This window comes from Bos grunniens, chromosome X (genome assembly GCF_055505025.1).
Source record: "Bos grunniens cultivar Pamir isolate PY7600 chromosome X, Bosgru_T2T1.0, whole genome shotgun sequence".
Lineage (NCBI taxonomy): Eukaryota > Metazoa > Chordata > Mammalia > Artiodactyla > Bovidae > Bos > Bos grunniens.
The window spans coordinates 29877293-29905147 of NC_141194.1; the positions used below are offsets into that span (position 1 = coordinate 29877293).

A 27855-nucleotide genomic window follows, 5' to 3' on the forward strand; every position below is an offset into this window, starting at 1 on the left:
CCTTTTTTAAAAAAAATATTTATTTGGCTGCAGCAGGTCTTACTTGTGCCATGTGAACTCTTAGTTTTAGCATGTGGGATCTAGTTCCCTGACCAGGGATCGAACCCCGGCCCCCTGCACTGGGGGCATGGAGCCTTAGCCACTGGACTACCAGAGAAGTCCCTGAAATCCTTCCCTTGTGCTGTGTGTAGCTTGTGGATCCTTATCAGCATAATCTCCAATGTTCTCAGCCTCTTTCCTGAACATTCTCTTCACCTTCTTGCTCTAAGCAAATTCTGGAATTCCCTGAAGGCTGCTGATGCCAGGGCAGGCCTCTTGAGTCAGGGGCATGTGTCCCCCTCACACAGTCTACTGGGCCTGAGTGTAAGGCAGGCATCCTCCTCCTTCCATGCCAACTCGATTTTCAGGCCATCCTTCCTCCAGTCCCTCCTCCCTCGCATTCTCCAGTTTAGAATTTAGTGTCATCACATCATGGCCCCCTCCCTCCTTTTGTTATAGTTATCTCAGGACCCCCTCCCCACACTGCTGGGTTACCTTAGTTCCTGATGGAGGGCAATCTACTCCAGCGTAAGCCCTGTCCTAATTCCTGGCAATTCCAATATCTACACAGATGATCCCTCTATTAATACAACCTGGCCTCTTCCTTTCTCGTTCCTTCTCGCCCCCTGACCTTGTCTGCCAATCTCTTCTTCGTTGCTATAGTCACATCACAGACCTTGCCATCTGCAATACCTGTTCTCTTTCTATCATCTCTAATTCATGTGTCAGACTCTGACCACCGCCTCCTCTTTTTGTAATTCATCCTCCCTAGTGTCCTGATGCCCAAAATCCTTTAACCCCTCTGAGAAATCCACTCCATTGGTCCAACAATGTTTCCCTGGCTGGTCAACTTCATGATCGCCTCTATTTTCTGAAGTTAAATCCCACGGTAAGTGTTAATAATCATGCCTGTGGATGCATTTCCATCTTACCTGACTCCCTGGCTGTGTTGTATTTGCCTGGAAAAGTCCCTAACCTGACTAAATCCTTTCCCCCTGTCCCCCACATTGGCAACCATGCCACTGAAATGTGGCTAGAGAAAAGCCCAAGCATACTGACTGAATGCACTTAACCTTCATGACTGTGACTCTTAAGTGGGCCCCCAGCACTGCCAGTAACTGTGCTACATTCGCCTATTCTACTTTCTCTCCTGCTCTCCCTGTCTATCATTCATATCTTCTCCTCTGCATCTGTTAGCCTTTGTTCCCTATCAAGCCATCCCATCAGTGGCTTGAAGCCAGAACTGTTTCATCTGCTCAAGATTTTGTGGCTCAGCGATTTGAATTAGGCTTGGTTGGGGAGTTTTTCTGCTGGGCTGGCTTGGTGTCACTCATGTAGCTGTGGTCCTCTGATGATGCAAATGGGGCTGCTTGGTCTCGGGTGGCAGTGGGTGTTTGTTATTGGATGGGCCACCTGTCTCAGGTAGGCTCACTTGAGCTTCTTCAAGTGGTGGTGGGAGAGTTCCCAGACACAAGTGTTTTTTAGGTCAGTAGATGCATCATATTTGCCAATGTCCTATTAGCCAGAGGAAATCATACAGGCACATCCAGAATCAGTGTGGGAGGGGAACGGCAAAGGCTTGATGCTCTTGGAGTTATTACTGGAACATCTACTACTTCCTTTGGCCTCTGACCACTCATACATCCTCCCAGTCCTCCCTCTCATCTGATCACCTTGCTTCCCATTTCACTGAAGAAAACAGAGACTTTAAGGACCTCTACAGGCTTCCATCTACCACCACACCTCCCGCCCACCGGCATCTGGGCACGTACACTCCACCTCCTCTACTGTTTCTAGAAGAACCTGCCGTGCCTCTAAGGCAAACCCCTTCATTTTGGCCCTGGAGCCCATCCCTTCTTGTCCACTCACGGCCCTTGCTTCTGTTTCTCTGCTAGAGTCACTCAGGCCAAGGCAGGAATCTGGTGGCTTAAAAGGGCTGTGTAGTCTCAGGTGGCCTCACTTTTCGGTATCATCATTTTCCCTCTCTTTATTGGAATAAAATTCCCTCTCTTCGGAATAAAACCATGATATCTTTTCACTTCCTCTAATACCTCCCATTGACTACCCTCTGGTAACTGATCTATTATGGATACATTCCTCTCTTCTCCACATTCACAGTCTCCAAGACCTCTCCTCCCAGCTTCTCTTAAACCCCTGCCTATGGGGCTTCTGTGTCCCTAACTCCACCAAAACAGATTCTGTCACAGTCCCCAATTTCCTCTACACTGTTAAGTCCAAGGGTTAATTCGCAGCTTTCATCTTACTTCAACACTTTCTTGAGCTGACCTTCAGGATGTGGCCCTCTCCTGGTTTTCTTTCTCCCTGTCTGGGCTCTCCTTCCCAGTCTGCTGCCCCTTTCATGCTCCTCAATTCCTCTTCATCAGCTCCCTGACAGCTTAGTGTTGGAATACCCTAAGGCTCAATTCTTAAGGCTTTTCTCTCCGCTGTGTATATGCACTCTTTTGGCAATCTCATCAATCTCGTGGATTTCAGATGCCCTCTATGTGCTGATGATTTGAAATTGGTACCTCCAGTCTACTCTTCCCTGAACTCCAGACCCATGGATACAAATATCTACTTGAATGCCCACAGACATCTTATACTTAGTATGCCACATAGAACTCGTATTTTCCCCCACGTCTTCTCTACCTATAGTCTCCTCCAGCTCAAATTAATGGCTATTTTCTAGTTTCCCAAGACAAAAACCATTAAGCCATCTTTAACTACCTTCTTTCTCATATAGCCCACATCCAAATTATGAGTACATCTTCTCTTCAATATCCTCAAATTCAGTTCCCTTCTCACAACCTCCATTGCTACCATCCATATCCAACCTCCCACCAAGGTTATCATTGTAGACAATTAACTTATCTCCCTGTTTCTGCCTTTGTACTCTAGGGTCTGTTTTCAACATAGCAGCAAGACTGGGCTTTTTAAAACATAAGTCAAATCATGTCACACCTCTGCTACAATGGCCCTCAAAGCTCTTATAATCTGCCTGTCCCAACCCTTCTATCTTGATTCTGCACTTGCTTCCTACTACTCTCCTCCATGTTCATCTGGCTTCAGCAACATTGCTGTATTTCTAATTCCTGGAGTAGCTCAAGCATACTCCTTTGTCAGGATGTTTGTATTTGGTTTCTTCTGTCTAGCTTGCATGTGTAACACACCAATTCAAAACCTAATGACTCACAATAATTACTAGTATTCCTCATGGTTCTCTGAGAAGACTGACAGTTCTTTTCTAAGCCAGCTTGACTGAGGGTGTATGGTCAAGGAGAGGAGTTGGCAAGCTACAGGGTGTTGGCCAAATCTGACCTGCCACTTCTGCTTGTAAATAAAGTTTTATTGGCACACAACAACACCTACATGTTTACATATTATCTATGACTGCTTTAATACTATAGTAGCAGTGGCTTAATGTTGATGAGTCAATGCAGATGGCTTAGCCACGCCTTTCTCATCATAAGGGTAGCTCAGCCTCATTTACATATGTAGGTCATGAGAGTTTAAGATCAGACAGCTAGGTCACACTTTATATCGTGTCATTTTTCAAAGCAGGTCACATGGATAAGCCTAGACCAGTGTGAAAGTGGCTACCCCAAGATATGGCTATAAGGATAGGAATTTTTGTGACCATTTTTGCAAACAATCTACCATAAATCTCATTCCTCCTTCATGAATTGTTGAGTTGCCTCCTACAACTCTAAGCACAAATAGCACTGTGTCAGTGAGCCCCCTCTCCCTTTTTCATATCTCTCTGTAACATCTACCACATCCCTTCCTTATTTATTTTGGCCACCATCTGTTTTCTTCTAGAATATAAACTCCAGGAAGATAGGGAGTTTGTGTTGCCCACTATTTTATCTCAAATGCCTAGAATACTGCCTAGAACAGCATAGGTAATTAAAACATAGTTTTGAATGAATGGATGGATGATGTGATGCTGTTTAGCATTGAAGCAGGAGCATTCTTTGCTGGCTATGACAGTGCTAGTGATTTTTGAGTCTACAGCCCACCAGTTTTCCTTCCTGGTATAACACTGCTAACATTATGATAGAATAATACAAATTAAGCACTTGGAAACTACCAATAATTTAAGAACAGAATTCCTATTGCTTTTCTTTTTATACCTTAAGTGAATTTGGTCTTGACTCACTCCCTAGGTAACAGTCACCAATTATATTTAATCTTCTTAAATGGACCAGGGCACTTCAAGGATCTATTTTGGCATAGTAATTTCTTGGAGGAGGGGCTATTTCCAAAACAATGCTCTGATCCCACTGAGCTCACTATCCTGAGATTTTGTTCTGCCTGCAGAATAAAGTCCTCCACAATTAGTATCCATTTTTTTGCATTTTAGGCATTATGCATTCTTTATCAGTTTAGCTAGGTCTTGAAGAAAGGGCTGAGAGAATTGAGACAGGAGCCAGAATGTGAGGTCTTTTCAGAAACAAGTTGTGGAGAAATTTGACTGGGACAGAGGAGCCATGTGACATAATATAGCAGGAGTATGGCAAATGTTGGAGAAGTGCCATGTTTTAAATTATCATAAAACGAGATCAAGCCCTAGGCCCACCAGCTTTCCAAAAGAATTCATGAAATCAGACTAAGTCTGACAACAAGATGAGCTTTTCTTATGCCTTTTGGTTCTTGTATCAATATTTACTTCTCTTACCAAATGACATTTTTTCTACTACATCTATTTTCCTTTTTATTCTAAATTCTTTATAAATTTAAGAAAGTGAAACCACTGAAACCATCTTCTTTGATTTTCATAGTTTCACCAAGAGCAGAATTCTGATTTGTTGGATCGGTGATCTGCTATTATGTCTCTCTCACACTATTTTCTCAGTGGGAAGTTATTTATACCTCATCTACAGCTCCTACACATTAAAATGAAAGGTTTTAAAACTTATGGGAGAAGTTTAGAGAGAAAGCAAGCTCTCTATATCTTGTAAAACAGACAAGGTCACTGCTTAGTCAACCTCTTTTTTACAGAAGAGTTCAACGATAACAGCCAAATTAGAGCCCTGGTCAACCACAGCTGATGATGGGCTCTGTTGATGGGTGCCCCTGGCCAGACCTGTAAGTGATGTCCTGAGAAATGATTACACTTCTGCTCAATAAGCCAAAGATGTATACATTAAAGACTTAGAGGAAAGGAGCAATAAAGGTGGAAATGCAGCCTCATTTTTTTTAAATTGGAGGCTAATTACTTTACAATATTGTGGTGGTTTTTGCCATACATTGACATGAATCAGCCATGGGTGTACATGTGTTCTCCATCCTGAAGCCCCCTCCCACCTCCCTCCCCATCCCATCCCTCAGGGTCATCCCAGTGCACCAGCTAGCACCCTGTCTCAGAAATGCAGCCTCTTGATCAGTCCACATAATTTGACCTCTCAGTCTCATCATGATCTCCAGTAAATCTATCACACTTGGTCATGAGTGTGCGATTATTCTAGCACAGTTTTTGACACACAGAGTCCTAATTGTTGAGCTCCTTATAATCTTAGATATACTCAAATAAGTAAACCAATGAACAATTCTAAAAAGAAGCACTATGGAGAAACTTAGGACTGCATGTTATTGACACATCCAACGATTATTTAAGAGGACTTCATTTAGGTCCAGGACTGTGTTAGATGCTAGGTGTTCTATCCTCAAAATGAACATACTTTAGTTGGCAAAGCCAACATTAATTAAAAGCGATAGATCAGTGCTGTGACAGAATGAAGGACACACAGAGAAATGGGATGTTATCTTGACTTAGGAGTGGTGGGTGTCCTGGAAGCTTACTCAGGTGTGATGTTAACTGAAAAGAATTTTGAAGACTGGACAGAAGACAGTGAGGAGAGTAACACTGCTCACCGAGATGGGCCACAATGGACCTTTCTGTGTTCAGGGTCAAGGTGACGGAGGACACGGCAGAGTAAGGGGAGAGAAAAGATGCTGGAAAAGAAGGACATATCAGAGACAACCTGGCAGTTCAACTACAAAGCTTGTGTAAAACAATGGAATGCGAAAAACCATGGAAGGTCACTGCTGATTTTTTTCTGAGGGATCAGATTTTCCCTTCAGAACCCTGGCAAATGTGAAAGATGAATAAAGCGTCTGCTCATGGATGAGGCTAGAGGCCTGACTGAGGGGACTGTTGGGGAAACCCTGGAGAGACGTGATAAAGGCTTGGCTCAGACAGAGCAGTGAAGAAGACAGGAGGAAGTGATGCTGAGGGATATCGAGGACCAGAAATGAGAGTTCTGGGTAACCAAATGGGCGACGAAGGAGAGCAAAGATTTCTGAAGGGTGATGCTTGGATTCCTAGCTTTGGGCATCTAGGTAGACACTACATCATTACCAAAGAGAAGGAACCCAAGAGGAGAAACTGGGGATTTGGGGGAGAAAGTAACGATTCAAGATCAAGTTCAAGATGCCCTGGAACATCTAGGTGGAGCTGGAAATGCAATAAAATGTGGCTATTATGTATTCAGACTACAAGGAGTTAAAAGTGAATTTTCCACACTCAATCTCCTTCATTGTACAGGAGGCAGTGATCAAAATCATCCCCAAGAAAAAGAACAGCCAAAAGGCAAAATGGTTGTCTGAGGAGGCCTTACAAATAGCTGAGAAAAGAAGAGAAGTGAAAGGCAAAGGAGAAAAGGAAAGATATAAGCATCTGAATGCAGAGTTTCAAAGAATAGCAAGAAGAGATAAGAAAGTCTTCCTAAGTGAACAATGCAAAGAAATAGAGTGAAACAACAGAAAGCGAAAGACTAGAGATCTCTTCAAGAAAATCAGAGATACCAAGGGAACATATCATGTGAAGATGGGCACAATAAAGGACAGAAAAGGTATGGACGTAACAGAAGCAGAAGATATTAAGAAGAGATGGCAAGAGTACACAGAAGAACTGTACAAAAAAGATCTTAATGATCCAGATAACCACTATGGTATGATTACTCACCTAGAGCCAGACATCCTGGAGTGTGAAGTCAAATGGGCCTCAGAAAGCATCCCTACAAACAAAGCTAGTGGAGGTGATGCAATTCCAGGTGAGCTATTTCAAATCCTAAAAGATGATGCTGTGAAAGTGCTGCACTCAATATGGCAACAAATTTAAAAACTCAGCAGTGGCCACAGGACTGGAAAAGGTCAGTTTTCATTCCAATCTCAAAGAAGGACAATGCCAAAGAATGTTCAAACTACTGCACAATTTCATTCATTTCACATGCAAGCAAGGTCATGCTCAGAATCCTCCAAGCTAGGCTTCAACAGTACATGAACTGAGAACTTCCAGATGTACAAGCTGGATTTAGAAAAGGCAGAGGAAACAGAGATCAAATTGCCAACATCTGCTGGATCACAGAAAAAGCAAGAGAATTCCAGAAAAACATCTACTGCTGCTTCATTGACTACACTAAAGCATTTGACTGTGTGGATCACAACAAACTGTGGAAAATTCTTCAAGAGATGGGAATACCAGACCACTTTAACTGCTTCCTGAGAAACCTATATGCAGGTCAAGAAGCAACAGTTAGAACCAAACATGAAACAAGAGACTGGTTCAAAATTGGGAAAGGAGTGTATAAAGGCTGTATATTGTTGCCCTGTTTATTTAACTTATATGCAGAATACATCATGTGAAATGCCAAGGTGGATAAATCACAAGCTGGAATCAAGGTTGCCAGGAGAAATTTCAATAATCTCAGATATGAAGATGACACCACCCTTATGGCAGCAAGCAAAGAGGAACTAAAGAGTCTCTTGATGAAGGTGAAAGAGGAGAGTGAAGAAGCTGGCTGAAAACTCAACATTCAAAAAACTAAGATCATGGCATCCTGTCCCATCACTTCATGGCAAATAGATGGGGAAACAATGGAAACAGTGACAGACTTTATTTTTGGGGGCTCAAAAATCACTGCAGATGGTGACTGCAGCCATAAAATTAAAAGATGCTTGCTCCTTGGAAGAAAAGTTATGACTAACCTAGACAGTGTATTAAAAAGCAGAGATATTACTTTGCCTACAAAGGTCTGTAGAATCGAAGCTATGGTTTTTCCAGCAGTCATGTATGGATGTGAGACTTTGACCATAAAGAAGACTGAGCACCAAAGAAATGATGATTTCTGTGTGTTGGAGAAGACTCTTGAGAGTCTTTTGGACTGTAAGGAGATCAAACCAGTCAATCCTAAAGGAGATCAAACCAGTCAATCCTAAAGGAAATCAACCCTGAATATTAATTTGAAGGGCTGATGCTGAAGCTGAAGCTCCAATACTTTGGCCACCTGATGTGAAGAACTGACTCACTGGAAAAGACCCTGATGCTAGGGAAGACAGAAGGCAGGAAGAGAAGGGGACAACAGAGGATGAGATGGTTGGATGGCATCACCAACTCAATGGACATGAGTTTGAGCAAGCTCCAAGAGATGGTGAATGACAGGGAAGCCTGGTGTGCTGCAGTCCATGGGGTCCCAAAGAGTGGGACACAACTGAGCAACTGAACAAGACCAAGAATCCCCTTCTGTGTTTGTAGAGTCTGGCTCTTTTGCTGAAGAAAAGGCCTCCATCTGAATGACAGGAAGATTAAGAGAGAAAGCCTTATGGATGGTGTGGAAGGTGGGTTGGGATAGGAGGAAAGGCAGGTATTTGAACACACAGAGGGGAAAAGAAAAGGCAGTTCTGAGAGGGAACAAGAACCAGCAAAGGTAGGACACTGTTACCTAGCAAGGTAAGAGCAGAGGGTTCAAGGTGTGGAAAGAGGAAAATAAACCTTAGAGGTTGGTGCTGGACTACTTAATGTATTTATTCTCTGGATAGATGCTGGGAAGTTTTGACTTTAAACAGCCAGAAATAAGAAGCCATGGAAAGTCTTTGACCAGAGGAGGAATGTTGTAAGATTCATATTTTATTAATAGGGTCTGGCAACAGCATCCAGGAGAAAAGAGTAGGCCTCAGTGGAGGCAGAGATCTGTTTACCAGGTGACTGAGGTCTCACAGCACTCCTGGTGCTTTGTCAGGAAGAGAAGAGCCTCTGGGTTCTACTAGCAGGCACAACTCTCCCCTGTGACGAATATGGCAGCACTTGGGCAAACTGGGATTGAAAAAAGTCATGCTATGCATTCCTTCAGAGGAGAACTGGCCATAGCCCTCTTGAAGAAGCAGGGAGATATTCATGAGTATTCTTCTCCTTCAGAGAAATACAGAAGCAAATAAAAATAAAGCTTGTGGTAATGACTATTTTTTACCCAATTACACATGCATTACTAAGTGTCACAAATCCCATGAGCTGGAAGGTGTGATCTGAGTCAGCTGCTGAGTTGAGATGAGAGGAATTGCTCGGTATTGATAACACAGTTGGATGTTGCTAATGTAGTTATAGTTTCCCAGCCCAGTCTCCAAAATTAAAGTTCTTGTATTTTTCTATTTTATTTTACATTTGGGGAAGATAATAATAATAAAAATGTACAAACTTGCTTGGTCTGACTTTACACCCAGTTTGCCTGACACTTTTCTTGTGTCTTATCCTGAATCGACTGATTTTTTTTTTCAACTTGTATTTGAAAATGTCATTTACATAGACAGATTGAACGAACTTAATTTGTTTAGTTTTTGCAAAATTATGCTTATAAGTGGGCTGTGATAATTCAGTAAATATATCCTGTGAAGGAAGATGGTACAAACAACTGAAAGAATTACAGTGTGTGGGGAAAAAATGGATATAAGGAAGTTAGCAAACAAATAGGATTGAGATGTCGGAATAAAGATGAATGTGAGGTCTTCTTATGATTTGTCTCCCATTTAAACACAATGTTAAAGAACTTCTTTGTATCATTAGGGCTTTATTGCTGTTTCTTTGTTTGTTATTTAAGTATATACAGAAGTGGCCCAACATAACTAATATAAATTTCTCCTCCATGCTTCTGGCATCATAAATGCTTGAGCTTAACTGAGTTTCTGCTTCACAGAACTACAAAGTATAAGATTTAATATGTTTTCCATTTCCTGTCTTTTCCCACTGTCTCTCTTCTAACAGAGCATCCACATTTGGTCCACTTTTAAAACAATCTTAAATTTCAATTCACTCTTATTATGTGTGTTGCAACTGCTGACAACCATAGATTAACCAAATTTTAAAACATTTGGTTGGCCAAAAAGTTCATTTGGGTTTTCTGTAACTTCCCATGGAAAAAATAGAATGAACTTCTTGGAAAACCCAATAAATGATGAGAGAAGCAACTGTTTTGGTGGTGGTGGAATTGCTTTTTATTGAATGAAATATTATTTAAATTCTATAGGGCTTTACAGTTTCCAAAAGTTTCACCCACTTGATTTCAAATGATCTAATAATAACTCCTTTCTTTTTGTCTACCCCTATATTGCCCCTTTGGCATGCCAAAGAATGCTCAAACTACCACACAATTGCACTCATCTCACATGCTAGTAAAGTAATGCTCAAAATTCTCCAAGCCAGGCTTCAGCAATATGTGAACCATGAACTTCCTGATGTTCAAGCTGGTTTTAGAAAAGGCAGAGGAACCAGATATCAAATTGCCAACATCCGCTGGATTATGGAAAAAGCAAGAGAGTTCCAGAAAAACATCTATTTCTGCTTTATTGACTATGCCAAAGCCTTTGACTGTGTGGATCACAATAAACTGTGGAAAATTCTGAAAGAGATGGGAATACCAGACCACCTGATCTGCCTCTTGAGAAATTTGTATGCAGGTCAGAAAGCAACAGTTAGAACTGGACATGGAACAACAGACTGGTTCCAAATTGGAAAAGGAGAACGTCAAGGCTGTATATTGTCACCCTGTTTATTTAACTTATATGCAGAGTACATCATGAGAAACGCTGGACTGGAAGAAGCACAAGCTGGAATCAAGATTGCCAGGAGAAATATCAATAGCCTCAGATATGCAGATGACATCACCCTTATGGCAGAAAGTGAAGAGGAACTAAAATGCCTCTTGATGAAGGTGAAAGTGGAGAGTGGAAAAGTTTGCTTAAAGCTCAACATTCAGAAAACAAAGATCATGGCATCCAGTCCCATCACTTTATGGGAAATAGATGGGGAAACAGTGGAAATAGTGTCAGACTATTTTTTGGGCTCCAAGATCACTACAGATGGTGACTGCAGCCATGAAATTAAAAGACACTTACTCCTTGGGAAGAAAGTTATGACCAACCTAGATAGCATATTCAAAAGCAGAGACATTACTTTGCCAACAAAGGTCCATCTAGTCAAGGCTATGGTTTTTCCTGTGGTCATGTATGGATGTGAAAGTTGGACTGTGAAGAAGGCTGAGCGCCGAAGAATTGATGCTTTTGAACTGTGGTGTTGGAGAAGACTCTTGAGAGTCCCTTGGACTGCAAGGAGATCCAACCAGTCCATTCTGAAGGAGATCAGCCCTGGAATTTCTTTGGAAGGAATGATGCTAAAGCTGAAACTCCAGTACTTTGGCCACATCACGCAAAGAGTTGACTCATTGGAAAAGACTCTGATGCTGGGAGGGATTGGGGGCAGGAGGAGAAGGGGATGACAGAGGATGAGATGGCTGGATGGCGTCACTGACTCGATGGACGTGAGTCTGAGTGAACTCCGGGAGTTGGTGATGGACAGGGAGGCCTGGCGTGCTGCAATTCATGGGGTCGCAAAGAGTCGGACACGACTGAGTGAACTGAACTGAACTGAACTGATATTGCCCCTTCCTGCTTCCCTCTCCCCACTGTTAACCAACCTCTAGTTTGTTCTGTGAGTCTAGAGAAACAACTGTTTTAAATGGCATTTTCAGGCATGTAAAATTCATGAATAATCTGAGATGCTATAAGTAGATACAATGTATTCAGTATCTGCAAAGTGCTGTCATGTATAACAGCTCATGGAAACCTGTCACTTAACATTTGAATCAAGCCACAGCATGGTCAAAGTGGCTGAGTTAAGGAAAAATGGCAAGTATGTAGCCTTACATACATGGGAACTCTTTTTCCCCCTTAGATCACCCTAAGGTAGCAACATTCCATGGAATGGACCTTGGAAACATAGAGAAGAGGAACTTTACAATAAATTCTTGCTCAGGTCTTTTCTTTTAGGGAAAAACAACCAATTAACATTAAGTAATGTTTTCCAATTCTGTACTACCCAGGGAGGTAAGGCAGTATAGAGCTGGAGCCAGACTTCATGGGTTCAGATCCACTTGCTGGCTGGGTGACCTTGGACAAGTTAATAAACCTCTTCATGCCTCAGTATCCTTATCTGTAAAATGGGAATAATAATAGCCTTACCTCACATGGGTGTTGTATGTGTAAAATGCTTCATAAGCAGAGAACAGAGTAAAAACTCAACAAAGGTTAAAAAAATTGTAGAGAAGTGTTTGACACCTAGTATTTTATCTTTTGCATAAATATACCATAAGGAATATCATAAGCTTGAGTAGTTCCATTACTCCAATTATAGTTAACAGACACTTTCAATTTCTATGTAACAATCAGAGATTCATTATCAGCAACTGAACTTAAAACCTTCTATGGTCTTACTGAAAATAAGTTCATTTATGGAAGTTCTTGACATACAAATGAAAACCAGCTTGTTGGCTCTTACTAGAAACTTAATGGACTATAGTGCAACTCTCTAAAACCAGTGACAGCAGCCACGTTCTTGAGGCAAGTGAGCCTCCTTGGTGACATCACACTATCCAGACTCCACGGTGGAAACAGATTCTGAGTACTTCCAGCCCTGGAGGCTCAGCATCGCAGAGGCCACTGACAAATGGGTCAGTCTGGCACATAGAAGAGCAGGAAAAACCATGTTATAGGAGAAATCATTATAAGGACTGGACTTTTAGCCTGTAGAAAAAGATGACCGAAAAGCTATTCAGAAACATCAAAGAGCTATCCCAACTGACAGAACGGGACTTGTTCAGGAAGGCAACAGAAATACTGAGGGAACGCAACGTGTCATTTTGCACAAAATAAGGCATCTGGCAATGAAACAGGTTGCTTCTCAAAACAGCAAGGACCCATTACTAAGAGAGGGATTAAGATAAGATTTCCTCTTTGTAAAAGGAACCCTCTTATACTGTTGGCGGGAATGTAAATTAGTGAAGCCACTAAGGAGAACAGGATGGAGGCTCCTCAAAAAACTAAAAACAGAGTTACCATACGATCCAGCAATTCCACTCCTTGGCACATATCCAGACAAAACTATAACACAAAAAGGAACATGCACCTCTATGTTCATAGCAGCCCTATTTACAATAGCCAAGACATGGAAACAACCTAGATGACCATCGATAGAGGAATGGATAAAGAAGACGTGTCACATATACACAGTGGAATATTACTCAGCCGTAAAAGGAATGAAAATGCCATTTGCAGCAACATGGATGATCTACAGATTATCATACTAAGCAAAGAAAGTCAGAAAGAGAAATATCATATGGTATTTACTTATTGTGGATTCTAGAATATGACACAAATCAACACACCTATGAAACAAGAACAGACTCACAGATTTAGAAAATAGACTTGTGGTTGCCAAAGAGGAGGCATGGAGGAGGGGAGGATTGGGAGTTTGGGATTGGCAGAAGCAAACTAGTATATACAGGATGCATAAATAATAAGGTCCTACTGTATAGCACAGGGAACCACATTCAATACCCTGTGACAAGTCATAATGAAAAAAACATATATATAGGTCTCAGTCACTCTGCTACACAAAAGAAATTAACATTACATTGCAAGTCAACTATACTTCAATAATTTTTTTAAAAAGATAAGATTTCTTTTTTGTACAGGAAACTTGAATGATAGTATCTGGATCCTAGCGCCCCAGATCTCTTTTCACTCTATTTGAATTTTAATTGCATTTTAATACTGCAAATATGTTTCCAGATGCTGTCCCTACCCCCAAAGCCTCCTTGGGGTATGTGTTATTGCTGAGAGACGTAGATACAGTTAGCCTTCTCTGTGCCAACGTTACCAAGTTATTTTTGCCAAGAGGCTAATTAGAACCTCTTGGAGAATTTCATAAGATTTTAAAATTCTAATGTTTAAGTTAATATTTTCCATCATTTTACTTTGGCCTGGTGTTAAGGAAGGAATTGGAAGGAAGGAAGGGGAAAGAAGGGGGAGGAAAGAAGGGGAAGGAATTGGAAGGAAGGAAGGGGAAGGAAGGAAAAAGAGGATGGAAAAAGAGGTGCCATTTTTATGTAAATATCAGCTCCATAAAGACTAAAAAAAAAATCCCTTGAGTAGGAGACATTTGCAGTCCGTTTACATTATTTTATGCTATTTGATCCCTCAAGGGGTTGGGGGGGGGGTGGGCAGTAATATCATTATTTCTATGTTACAGATGAGGCTCTGATGACTACATAGCTGAGTTCAGATCTGAGTCCAGACCTTTTGACTCCAAATCCAGTGCTCCTTCCCTCAGGCTTCATTCACTGCTTCCAACTGTTTGGTCCACATCCATCTGAGGACCAAGAGCAGGGATGAAAAGCCTTGTCAGTGAAATTCAGTAATGAGAGAAAAAAGCCACCAGGTAAATGCTCTGCCAAAACTCAAAGTCATAGCGAAATACGAAGCTGGACATTTAATTAGAGAAAGTTGTGGCGAGATTTTTCAGACCAAAGTATATAGGGATTAATGAAGGAAATAAAATGAGTAGACCAAAAGAGTCAAGGTTTAGAAACAATATATTGGAGTTTTGGTATGGTATGTTTGCATACCATATGTATACCATATATGGTATGTTTGCAGGACCTACTGCATAGCCCAGGGAACTCTGCTCCACCTGATGCGGCAGTCTGGATGGGAGGGGAGTGTGGGGGAGAATGGATACATGTATAAGTATGGCTGAGGCCCTTTGCTGTCCACCTGAAACTGTAACATGGTTAATTGGCTATACCCCAGTATAAAACAAAAAGTTTTTTTTTTTTTTAAGTATGATTGGGATCTGGAAAACTTAGAGAGGGTGGAGAATTAAGAAAGAATGTGGCTAAAGTAAATGGACACAGTGAAGGAAGAGTGAACAATACAAAAAGGAGCTGGAGTTGGAGCCTGGTGTGCCTCGCGTGCACTGGTAGGAGGATCAAGACAGGCAAGAGAGGTAAATAAAAGAACCCTCTTAAGTGGCAAATCACTATTAAACAAAACTAAATGACAGACACAAAAAGACAGCCAGGAGAACCAGAACCTGAATTAACAACAACAGATTTGGGTTTGGTGCATTGTTTCCCATGGGAACAAAATTCTATTTTCCTATCTTTGGGCTGATTTTCTTCCCACTCGGCCTCCCTCTGCACTCTCCAAAAGGGAAATGCAGAGGGTGTGAAGGGGATGAAAAGTCAAGCTGCGTATTTTTAATGTGTTTCCAAATGGCACTGAGAGAGCTGCGGCCTACTTGGTATGTAACCTATATTTTAAACCTGCTAAACCGTGATGGTCATGATGAGTGCACTAGCTGGCATCGGTGGGGGGAGGACCATGAGTTAGATGTTGGAAAAAAAAAAAAAGAAATATTGGCAGTTTGCTGCTCACATATTTGATCTTGTAGAGCATTATGAGTCCATATTTAAAACGAGATCATGTGTTTTGAAACTGATATATTGAAAAAGAACTTTTAGATGCTTGGATAAAAAAAAATGCCCTATAACTAAAGTACAGTATTATCATATATATTAGAATGAGCAGAACCGTGCTGCTGAATCTGCCTCAGCATATCAACCAAACACACACAGACTGCCACAGATACATATTGAAGCTCTGAATCAGGCAACTTGATCTGCCCTTGGCCACCCCATCAAATACGTGCTCCAGAAGCAGCTTCTCCCTAGGGAGCAATGTCCTCAAAATATGTCCAGAACAAAGTGACTTCTTTCTGAGACCGACGGAGACTGACGTCAGGAATTTTCGCCACAGAAAGCAGGGGAGTGGAGACACAAAATGGATAGAGGAGGGAGGAGAGAGTGGACGGAATAGGAGAGAAGCTGATCTGGGGCTGAAAACTGTTACTAATCAAGGCACTTCCTTTTGGCTCTCCAAAGCCTCCATTTTCTTAGCTGTTAAATGGGGATAAGGAGAGTACTTATCTTAGGGTTGTGGCAAGAACTGAAGGGTATCATACATGCAAAGCCTTTACTGCCCTGCCTAGCATTACATACAGTAAATGCTCAAACATTAGTACGATTGTTACCATTCCTTGGCATCGATGTATGCCTCCATTCATTACTTTTCACCAAATGTTTGTTGAATGACAAAATGGGTCTCCTGCCACCCTGCCCTGGAGACCTAGTGTAGTAGAGAAGACACAATATGAAAATTAACTCTTCAATTAATTATTTAATTACATTTATGATAAATGCTATGAAAGAGAAGTCCACGCTGCCAGGAGAGAGTGTAATGGGGGCCCTGAGCTAATCCATGGCATCGTTCAGGAAGTCAGTCTTGAGTGAGGTTATGAAGGATCAGCAAAAATTACCTACAAAGGATAGGGGCACAGTTTGAGGTGAAAGAGAAAGATGGAAGAGCACCCCAAATAGAACAGCGTTCACACAGGCTTGGAGGCAGGATTTACAGAAAGCGGGTAATTTATAGAGCTTTTGCTCCTTTCTCTACTGACAGCCTTATTTTAATGGAAGCTAACCAACCTAACTGGTGACCTCAGAAAGAAAAGAGACTTGCTCCCAGTCGTTTGCTTCTTGCTGGAAGCAATAGCCAGAACAAATCAGAATGAAATCTTTGGTCCCTTCCTGAATCCAGAACTCTCTTTTGTCAGAGGAAGAAAAATGATGCAAATCCACTCGAGAACCCAAAACCTGAATCTATTCTGTAGGTTGAGATATACCTAGAGGTTTGTAACAAAATTTTACACATGGTTCTGTATCATGTCTAAGAGTTTGGAGATGACAATCATATAGATGGAAGGGGTGCACTGACTTCTGAAATGTCTTTCATGCAGAAGAGAATCAAAATAACAAACAGGGTAAGTGCCAAGCCAGCCTTGTGCTGTTAGAGTTAATGCTGCTAGGATGTTTATATTATAGACTTCATCTTTAAGGCTGTAAGATTTGGTCATAAAATCTCTTCCCAGCTGAAATGTGGCATATAAATAAGATCTCTGCTTAAGGGCTAAATTACTCTGCTGCTCTTTTAAGCTGTCCTTTCCTAGGTATGACTTCTGGGTGACTTTTAACACTGTTTGACACCACCACCCACCTTTAACTTTTCAAGCTTAGGAAAGAGGCTCCAAAGGCCCCTTAGTGTGGCTGCCCAGAACTTAAAAGAGGCAGAAAATTGGACATTTCTGTAATGCAGTCAGGAAATCAAACATTTGTATGATGAGAAGAAAATTACACTGTGACTAGAGAATAATTTCAACACAAAATTAATTTTTTAAAATGTATGTCCACTCTAGTCTGTAGGATGTTAAAGCTCTGATCATAACATGACATGTTGTCAGCCCAAGAAAGAAAAAACAAAACCTAGCAATTGTCTTAAGAAAAAAATCAATATCAGTCATATGTCTCTTTTAAGTCTAGTGTTTGTCCAATTGATCCAAGATGAAAATCATGTGAGGACCCTGTGAAAAAGCTATGAGCCAGAAGGAAGCCTTCATCACAATGTGACCATGCTGGTACCTTGAGCTTAGACTTCTCAGCCTCCAGAACCATGACAAGTACATTCCTGTTGTTTATAAGCTACTCAGCCTGTCCTATTTCCTTATAGCAGCCCAAACAGACTAAGACACTCATTATAATGCCCTTAAAACGTGTACACCCGTGGTGGATTCATGTTGATGTATGGCAAAACCAATAAAATATTGTAAAATAATTAGCCTCCAATTAAAATAAATCTATAAAAAATAATAAAACAACAACAAAAACTCAACCAAATTGCTGTATCAATTGTTCATTCCTTTTTATTGCTGAGTAGTGTTCCATGGCATTAAAATATCATAATTTGTTCAACTATCGACATGATGAAGGACATTTGGGTTGTTTCTCATTTGGGGCTACTACAAATAAAGTGTCTATGAATATTCATGTATAGGTTTTTGCATAAATGTAAGTTTTCAGTTTTCCAATATAAATGTCCAGGTACGTCATGACTGCTCAGTTGTATGCTAAGTGTATATTTAATTTTTTAATGAAACCACCATACTGTTTTCCAGATGATTGTACCATTTTACATTTCTACCAGCAATGTATGAAAGATTCAGTATCTCTGTATCCTTGCCAGAATATGGTATTTTCAGTAATTTTTAGTTTAGCTATTCTAATGTAGTGGATGGATATGCTACCATTAGTGATAATAGATACCATGCATTATGGGCTGGGAAGTGGACTAAGCCCTTTATAAACATTAGCTAATTTTATCTTTGCCTCAGCCCGATGAGGTCCACATGAGGAGCTGCATTTTTACAAATGGAAGATCAGTCACTTCGCCAAAGCTCCCGTAGCAAGTAGGCAGTCAAGTCAGGCTTCCAACTCAGGTACGTTTGACTCCAAAATGCAGTGTATAATGAGGAATTAAAGGGGGAAATGGTTAAGGAACGTTAATAGAGATAGACAGAATTTCCTTAGGATAGGGGGAGGGATAGAGAACGTGGGAGGGAACTCTAAGGCAATGACTAGGCTTAACCCATCCAGGAAAAAGATGCAAAGCAGCAGCAGCTCCTTCCTGGGAAGCACCAGCTAAAAAGGTTTGTATTAGCAGATCACCTTGGGTAGAAAGCACGAGTGAGGGCCCAATTTCAATCCAGCATTTTAGCATGTGATGAGAATGAACACATTTGTCCTTTCCACATACACAGATTTTCCTTCCCAGTAGCTACAAGAAAAGAGTCTTCTGGGGACTTCCTTGGTGGTCCAGTGATTAAGAATCCGCTTTGCAATGCAGGGGACACAGGTTTGATTCCTGGTTGGGGAACTAACAGCCAACATGCCACGGAGCAACTAAGCCTACACCACAACTAGAGACCCCATGCACCATAACAAAAGATCCCATGTGACTAAGACCCTATGCATCTAAATACATACTTTTTTCTTTTTAAGAAAGAAAAGGGTCTTTTGCCCAGCATGAACAAGGAGAATGGAACACTTTCTCCACCATCTTGAATTCAGCTGACTACAGTGAAGGAATTCCCTGTGAAGGGTAAGTGAGTTCTCTAGAAGCTGTCTGCACACTGTGGTGAAGAGGTTGTGAGAGGAAGTAGCCATGAGTGGAAGGAAGCAGTCACGGATGACCCAAGTACAGCACTGCTCCTCTACCATGTAATTGAAGTCAGCCAACGGACTATAGCACTTGTCTTAATTCTCCTGTGGTGGGGACAAAGCTCTTCCAGTACCAACTGAGGGATGGAACATTAACCAACCTATGCTGATTCTAGAAAATTAGGAGCCTGTCTTGAAATTTAAGGTGATCTTGATCAAACAGTGGTCCTCAAAATGTGGTGGTCTCAGGGGTAGCAGTTTAGTATCACATGGGAGGCTATTAGAAAGACAAATTCCCAGGTCTACAGATTCAAAAACTCTGAGGAGGGGGCCCAGCAGTCTGTGTTTTTAAAAGTCTTCCAAGTGATTCTGACACAGGCTAAAGTTTAGGAACCCCTGTAGTAGGAAGAGGTTTATCAAGCATTGCAGTTGGGACTGGTTTCAAATGCATATAGAAGGTAAAACTCCAATTAATAGCACCAAAACAAACCATACTTGTAATTTTACATAGAAGAAGTCTGAAGGTGGTCCATCCAGGGCTGGCATGGGGGAGCCATAAAGCTATGAGAAACCTAAGCTCTGTCTTTCTGTCCTGCCATCTTCAGCACTGGTTTGCATCTGCGATGTTGCCTGTGAGTCCAAGATGATCACGTGAGCTTTAGCTCTCATACCTCACATTTAAGGCGGCCAGAAGGAAGGCAGGAAAAAGATGGGGAGGGGGGTCCCTTCCCAATGAGTCAGTGACCTTTAAGCAGAAATCTCACATACAAAACATTTCCAGTTCACTGTCCAGAACTTAGTCACACAGCCACAACTATCCACAAAGGAGGCTGGGAAATGTGACCTTTCATGGGATTTGGGGCAGTCTTTGAACACCTTGCATACAAAGCGGGTTCTGTTTCTAGGTCAAAGGGGAGAACTGGTATCAGGTGACATCTAGAAGTTTCTGCCACAAATTCTTCAGATGCAGCTGGAAGAATTCTAGAAATTTGGAAAACATCTTGGAATCAGCCAAATCTTTGGATTTCTAAGCTAATCAATTCAGAAAGTATTTTGGCTTTTGGGTCTAACTTTCTGGTCATACATGGCAAATATTAGGATCTTCAAACATGTGGAATGAGAGAGAAGTTGTCTGTGGTGCCTTATCATGCCACTTGCCTCCCATAAGATGCAAGCCATGGTTCTGATAAAGTTTCAGGACAAATGTGCTTTGTTTGATCACCATAGAAGCAAACAGTTGACGTCCCCCAAAGAAAAACTGGTTCAAATGAGCTTTTCTGACATATTTTTACAAAAGAAAATCTCAGCCCTCACTCAGAAAAATAGATAATAACTTGGCTTTATTGGTTTTCAGTCCCAAGGTCTGCATGAATGTGGCCCCTATGTTCTGCTTTCCCCACAATGGAGGTGGAAAGGGAAGGAGGCCCAGCCCAGAGAGGTGAGGTGTATCATGGGATCCATGGTCCTCAGCACCTTTTCAGCCTTGAGTTCTCAAACTTCAGGTGAATGAGACTGATGTGCAGAAACTGGTTAAAAATGCAAATTCTGAAGCCCTAAGCTAAAAGATTCTAACACTACAGAAAAAGAACAGGACCCAGGAATTGGTGTGCCTTTTTCATGTGCCCCAGGGGATTCTGATGGACCTTTGAGAAATTCTGTCTCACAAGTACCCAAATGCACACAACACCGCAGCAGGCAACATATGGAATGAATTCATTCAAAAGCTGATGCCTGCATCTTCCCCAACATACAAAGTTAAAACAGCTGGTTGATTTGATGAAAAAGATCAAATCAGCTGTTTGACAGCACTGTTTGGTAACTTTAGTTAAAACAGAAGTCGGGACATTCTCCAGGCCCTGAGCCCACCATTAAGGATGCCAACTCCACAGCAACAACCAGGATGATGACGACTGTCTGATCAAAGACAAGGGTGCCCCGAATGCTGGCGTGAATCCTTGGTTAACCTGGGCCCTGCTGTTTTCAGTATTAGATTACATGTAAGTTTCCTTCCAGCTCTAACAAGCTATGCTTTTACTTTGAGGTCTTCAGACAAGGGCACGCTGCTGTGTACTGGGAGCCAAGATGCTAGGGAGAAAGAGCAGACAGGTGAAGTCTGGGTATCTTAAAGGAAGGATGCAGGAGAGGAAGGCAAAGAAGGCCAAGAAAGGGTACCTAGGACATAAAGCTGCTAACTTCCCAAACAGAACGTGCACCGTGCAAGCACATGCATGCATGAAGCCTCATTATTTTTCGCCTATCTAGATCAGCTGCTGGTAAGCCCTGCCTTCCAGACATGAGTCAGAAAAGTACATGCTCCAGTCCAGCCAAGATTAGAAGTTCTGCTTTGTATTACACCAACTTCCAACGACGATTCCACTGCAGCAAAAAGGACAGACGCAGGGGAGGACATGCCACCCTATGGCCTACAACAGTGTTTAGTATGGGAGATGTGCTCCATCTACTGGACACATGACAACCACAGAGAGAGACACAAACATGTACAACAGAATGAAGGCATCAGTTTTCAATTGGACTGTGGTTGTTTGGATTAAAGAAAAGGGCAACTTTTCTTTTATTAAAAAAAAAAAAACAACAGGAAAGAAGGAACAAGGAAAGAAAGCCGTGATATGTACAGAGACAGAAGCTAAGAAGAAAAAAGAGAAACAGACGAGACAGAGACACAATGGGAGAAGCAACATAAAAAATAGGGCTGAAAACGCCCAAATGGCAATACTGGAAGAAGGAAGCTGGCGGGTCATGATTTTAACACATGCACTTCAAACAAAGCCCCCACAAGCTCTGGAAGTAACACAGTACTCATCATGTTTTAGAGCCTTCACTGAAATTAGTTTAAGGAAATATTTAGTAGGGATTCTGTCCACATTGACAACAATCAAATTGGGTGAGGCTTTGTCTTAATACAGACTCACTGTACATTGTCACTGTCTGAGGACACACAGACAACAGTGCTGAGGCCAGAAGTTCACAGCAATTTGGGAAAGACTGGAGGGACTGAGGCATTGCAAGCCCTTCCACATGTCTTGTGCATACAGCTGGTCTCTAATGACAATAGCTGTTGCCTCCCAGCCTGTCACTGTTTCTGGTTGTGATTCTTAGGCTTCTGAAGAATCTGAAACCTCTATTGCCTCAAACAGCTATGGACTTTCTGAGGGCATTGACAGTGACAGTCTGCTGAACATGCTAGAAATGGCTTTTCCACTTCTCATAGATCTGCCTTATACAGGGGTCCTATAGCCTCTTGGGATGAAGAGACAAGAAAAATAACACTTACTGAACTTCTACAAGGCACCAGGATCAGTGCTTCGGAGGTTATTCATTTAATTGTCTCCCCTGCTCTGTGGCAGTCTTTCTCAGTAAATCTATTTTGCAGATGTCCAGACAAAGGCTCAGAGAAGTTAAATAACCATCTGAATGCTAGGGACTCATGGTTCTGGAAAGCTGACCAAATGAATTGTTCATAGGCTCTCTGTTACAACACAAAAAGGTGCCATGCTGGGAGTGTTCCATATCTTAATAAAAGCCAGTGTCATGGAATTCCCTGGAGGTCCAGTGGTTAGGATGCAGTGCTTTCACTGCCATGGCTCAGGTTCAGTCCCTGGTTGGGGAACTAAGATCCTGTAAGCTGCACAGGGTAGACAAAAATTTATTAATTAAAATCATACATGTGTGTGCATGTGTGTGTGTACTCAGTTGCTCAGTCACATCCAACTCTTGTGACCCCATGGACTGTAGCCCACTAGGCTCCCCTGTCCATGGGATTCTCCAGGGAAGAATACTGGAGTGGGTTGCCATTTCCTTCTCCAGGGAATCTTCCCAACCCAGGGATGGAACCCGTGTCTCCTGCATTGGCAGGCAAATTCTGTACCACTGAGCCACCAGGGATGTCCATATATATGTACATATATGCCAGTGTTTCCCAACACAAGAAGTTGCATCAGAATCTCCCGGGGATGTCTGTTCAAAATTCAAATGACAAATACTGAGCAGAGTGACTGAATCAGAACCTCTCCTGGAGCCCTAGAATCTGCATTTTAACAAGTGTCAGGATATGGCTGATTCTCATTAAATTTGGAGGCCACCTAATAGAAGGAAAACAAGCATGGTTTTAGAGATAACAGTATAACAGAGGTTTTCTGTTTCTCACAGTTAAGACTGCTGTGGTGTGGGGAAAGAATGGTATTGTTGAAAGGTTTTTTGAACCAGCTGACTCATGTGTAAAATGGGAATCATAGTTTCTGTCTCCCATGGTTGTAGTGAGGAGTCATGCGTGTGAAAACACTTTGCAAATTCTAAGTGGCTCTGTGGTAGATTGTAAAAATGGCCCCATCCTCTCCTGACCCCCACATCCACATCATTGCAATACAGATGTTGCAGGTCTTCTCATCAATATGTGAGGTGCTTTCCTACATTCTTTGAATCTGGGACATGTGATTTGCTTTGGCCAATGGGATAAGAGCCAGCATGGACCCCAGCAGAGGCTTAAAAAGCCCTCATATACTGGGGCTGCCCTACTGCTGTACTTGGGATCCTGAGGTCACCATGTGACTGAGTCCCAGCTAGCCTTCTGGAAGATAAGAGAGTACATAAAGAAGAACCACTGGTCAGCTGGTTACCAGCCAATAGCCAGCCATATAAGTGAGGCTCTTCTGGGGCATTCAGCCATGTCCTGATGTTCTAGCTAACTGTAGACTCACAAAGGAAACCAGCAGAAATCAATAGAACTAGCCTAGATCAGAAGAACTGCCCAGGCAGCCCAGCAAATTATGAGCTAAATAAATGACTGTCAAAGCCACCAAATTTGGGGAAAGTTTGTTATGCAGCAAAAGCTAACTGATACAGGCTCTGTGCATATGCTACCAGTTAGGCTGTCTAGTGTTTTAAGCATGGCTCCTATGGTTTTCAAAGATGCTGCCCAGAGGGGCAGACCACAAATGAGTAGACATTATTGTACGACTTTTCAGTCAGGCTCTCATCACATGGGGACACTGCCCACCAGAAAGTACTTTATAGTCTCTCCTAACCAAAGCACACTGGAAGTGGCCGGAGGCTGAGACGAAAGAACCCCTCCCTATTTCCCTTTCACTGTTTCCAAAAAGGCTGTTCAGCAGTCAAGTGTAGAAGGACATAAAACCTAAATCTTCAAGCCTATTGTCAATAATAATCTCCTGGCTCCACAAACGTGTGCATAATCCCCTGCATACGTTCCCGTGCACACTCTTTCAATGTTCTGCTGCTGGCACCAAGATAAATGGCTTCATCAAAGGCAGCCATGCAGGCTTGCGACCTGTTGAGGCAGAAAAGCTTCCTGGGGGATCAGAAGCATCCTAACGCCCAAATCAAGCATCCTCACGGCCAAATGAAGCATTACTGTGCAGAATACATTAAATAAACCTGTAGTGATGAACGGGGCAGGATGGTGCTACCCAGCCTCACCCTGGGAGTCTTTACACAATGATTAAATTCCTTGGATAGGCATTTTCAAAGTGTATGGTACCTCTTGCTAAACATGTCTGGCGAGAGAAAACGTCATCTGGAAACATTATCTGAGGGGCCTCATTCCGTGGAACGACATACAAGGGTTTCCTGTCAAATCCACAGTCTGCAACCTCAAGAGTGAGTATAAAACCTAAAATTTTTAAACTCTCCTTTCCTTCCCTCAAGAGACTGAGAGATCGTGCAATGAATGAATATAGCTGTTTTGTCATTCATTTGACATACTGCAAATTGCAACTTGCTCTGGGAGTGACTATTTACAAGGCTGATATACCATATTCAAATCACATACTCATTCTGCACCTCCCCCCACCCCACACACGCAATTCATTAGATGGTTATGGTGCTACTGTTGGATGAGGAGAACCCATTCTCTTACATCTATCTCCAAACTGTACTGATTCAGGAGGACACCTCAGAATGCACTGTGTTGTGCTGTGCTGTGCTGAGTCACTCAGTCGTGTCTGACTCTTTGCAATCCCATGGACTGTAGCCCACCAGGCTCCTCTGTCTGTGGGGATTCTCCAGGCAAGAATACTGGAGTGGGTTGCCAAGCCCTTCTCCAGGGGATCTTCCCAACCCAGGGATCGAACCTAGGTCTCCTGCATTGCAGGTGGATTCTTTACCATCTGAGCCACCAGGGAAGCCCAAGAATACTGGAGTGGGTAGCCTATCCCTTGTCCAGGGGAACTTCCTGATTCAGGAATCAAGTCGGAGTCTCCTGCGTTGTAGGCAGATTCTTTACCAGTTAAGCTACCAGAGAAGTCCAGAGTGCCACTGTGTAACCCAAAATAAGTCTTGGGATCCTCCTGCTTATTATACATAGACTCTTGTATGTTTCTTTTCACTGAAGAATTTAAAATGCCTTTTAAAAAGCTTTTTTTATATCTAGGTTTTCTGGATATAATTTGCAATTTTAAGCTTCATTCAAGAAATCAAAATAAGTCCATATAAATGATTATCATTAAGTCAATTAATATGAGTTCTAGAACCAGGATATTACTGGAAATTTTCTTATACCACATCAACTGCCACTGAACTGTGGTTAGTTAACAAGAAGCTTTTATGTGGCCAAGAGGTTAAAAAACCAACTGAGGTCATGTTAGAACTATTTAAGTGCTGGCTGTAGTCCTTGGTTGAAAAATGATCCACACACCAAATGACAAATAACTGAATAACCAGTAGAGAATGAAGAAAAAGAGAAACCATCACATGAATACAACCAGAGAAGAGAGAGCCATGCAGATGGCAGATGAATCCATGAGGATGTTTCCAGGCCATTTCTCCAGTAACCAGGGAAGGCTGCCAGGCTTCCAGTGGGTAAATAATCCACCTGTCAACACAGAAGACGGGGGTTTGATCCCTGGGTGGCTCAGTGGGTAAATAATCCACCTGTCAACACAGGAGATGTGGTTTGATCCCTGGGTCGGGAAGATCTCCTGGAGAAGGAAATGACACTCCAGTTTTCTCGCCTGGAAAATCCCATGGACAAAGAAGCCTGGCAGGCTACAGTCCATGGGGTTGCAAAGAGTCAGACATGACTGAAGTGACTGAGCACACATGCAGGAAAGGCTGCTAAGGACAGAACTCCAAGAATCACTAATGTAACAAGTAGAGACTGAGCAGGAGACTGAGAAGGAGTGGCTAGAAAGGTACCAAGAAAAGCTGGAGTGGTCTGTATTACTACACTGAAGGAAAAGAGTGTTTCAACACCAAGGAGGATGCTGAGCAAGCAAGTAAGAAAGGAGGGTAACAGACTTCATTGGACTTAACAAGAAAAATTACTGGTGACTTCAGCCAGGTAAGTTTTTGTGGTATGGTGAGAACAAAAGGTAAGATTGCAGTGGATTAAGGAGTCCGTGGAAATTTCATTTCCACAGTAGGAAATGAAGACTTAGCCTTGTAACATGGGAGGGAATGGGGAAAAGAGAAGAAACAATGGGAGGAGAATGGGATGAAAATAGCTTATGAGTAGAAAGGCTTACAAGTTTTTAAAATGTTGCTAGGAAGGAATGAGGGCTTCCCTGGTGGCTCAGTAGTAAAGAATCCGCAGACCAATGCAGGAGACACGGGTTTGATCCCTGGGTCAGGAAGATCCCCTGAAGAAGCAAATGGCAACCCACTCCAGTATTCTTGCCTGGGAAATCCCATGGACAGAGGAGCCTGGTGGGCTACAGTCCATGGGGTTGCAAAATTCAGACACGACTTAGCAACTAAACAATAACAAAAAAGAAGGAGGGATACTTTTTCCATCCTTACAGGAGGGAATGAGAGAGAAGGGCACAGTCGTAGATCTATCTGTAGGTCTGGCAGGGAGAAATTCTGTGTGCTTCCATCTGATGATTCTTCTTTCTTCACAGTGAAGTAGGGAACCACGGTACCCCTGCAGAGACTGGAGAGGCAAGGGGAGATCAGAGGTAAGGTGAAAGTGGTGAAAGAGTCACTCCAGAAAGTAAGAAGGGCGGAGCTGACTATGGAAACATGGAGGGATTTCCGGGCACCATGGAGGGTGGCCTCAGGTGGAGTCAGACATCATGGATTTCTGGTCGCGCTGGTGGTGTGATTGTGTCCAGCAGTGCTCAACTGTCTAGATGGAAGCAAAAAGCAGAAGTTGTATCCATCCCTGAATACAATCCTGGCATTCAGTGGAAGAGGGGGAACAAAGACTTTAAGGACCTTGGCAAGAGAGAAGTTACAGGATGGACCACTGAACAGAAGCTAGATAGACAAGGGAAGATAGGAGGGGCTGGTCTTATGTAAGGGGAATTTAGGGGGTCGGGTGGGGAGAGCTGCCTTGAGTTTGACTAACAGGTATGATAGGAGCAACTGAGTGCGGGGACTGTGGTCACTGGACTGTGTGAACATAAGATGTCAGAGGTGACACAGTGCTAAGAGTCACAAGTTCCAGAACAAGGACATGGAGTGAATAAATGGAGGGCAACGTATGTGAAGGTCACGGAAAAAAAAAAAAAAGATGTGAGAAGAATGGGGGGGCTTTGTTGTGTACATGGGTGATGAAGTTCAAAAGTTAATGACAGGACTGGGGTAGAGAAGAAACTCTGGGGCATCACTAACTGAGGGAGAG

At 42.4% G+C, this 27855-nt stretch overlaps 1 long non-coding RNA gene across 4 annotated transcripts in view; it reads right to left on the reverse strand.

Annotated features, from left to right (window-relative positions):
* Positions 1-27855, reverse strand: part of LOC147340089 (uncharacterized) — a 144148-nt gene that overhangs the window by 34698 nt on the left and 81595 nt on the right. The window contains exon 3 of one of the 4 annotated variants that reach the window (XR_015158875.1): positions 14364-14515. The exons of 2 other annotated variants lie outside the window; for them this stretch is intronic. This is a non-coding gene — a long non-coding RNA (uncharacterized LOC147340089). Of the gene's footprint in view, positions 1-14363; positions 14516-27025; positions 27163-27855 lie in introns of those variants that run through there. One more of the 4 variants, XR_015158870.1, reaches the window with a different exon arrangement.